The following is a 566-nucleotide window of genomic DNA, read 5'->3' on the forward strand; positions in this document are numbered from 1 at the left end:
GTATTTAGCATATCAAGCTGCGATGGCCGAGTGGTTCAGGCCTGGTATTTAGCATAGCAAGCTGCGATGGCCGAGTGGTTAACGCCTGGTATTTAGCATAGCAAGCTGCGATGGCCGAGTGGTTAAGGCCTGGTATTTAGCATAGCAAGCTGCGATGGCCGAGTGGTTAAGGCCTGGTATTTAGCATAGCAAGCTGCGATAGCCGCCTGGTATTTAGCATAGCAAGCTGCGATGGCCGACTGGTTAAGGCGTTGGACTTGAAATCCAATGGGGTCTCCCCACGCAGGTTCGAACCCTGTTCACAGTGTTATGGAAAACTAGTCTTTCTTTTTAACATATACTTGGTGACTTGATATGGATAATGTCCTTAATACATGGAATTGTTCAGTGATGCAAGTGCTCAGAATATATTCTGCCTTGACAAACAGTTCAAATAGGCTCTTCAGTACAGATACTGTTGTTTTTGTTAGATTTACGATGGAAATACTGAGAGCCAGGTGGTTAAGTCCTCAGACTTGAAACCCAATTGGGTCTCCCTGCTCTTTTTAAAATCTTATTCTCAGTGA

At 44.9% G+C, this 566-nt stretch overlaps 1 non-coding gene across 1 annotated transcript; it reads left to right on the top strand.

Annotated features, from left to right (window-relative positions):
* The first annotated feature begins 225 nt into the window (after positions 1-225).
* Positions 226-307, top strand: trnas-uga (transfer RNA serine (anticodon UGA)). The gene has a single exon. It is a non-coding gene; the product is annotated as a tRNA-Ser (tRNA).
* The last annotated feature ends 259 nt before the right edge of the window (positions 308-566 follow it).

Source organism: Salvelinus fontinalis, chromosome 12 (assembly GCF_029448725.1).
Source record: "Salvelinus fontinalis isolate EN_2023a chromosome 12, ASM2944872v1, whole genome shotgun sequence".
Lineage (NCBI taxonomy): Eukaryota > Metazoa > Chordata > Actinopteri > Salmoniformes > Salmonidae > Salvelinus > Salvelinus fontinalis.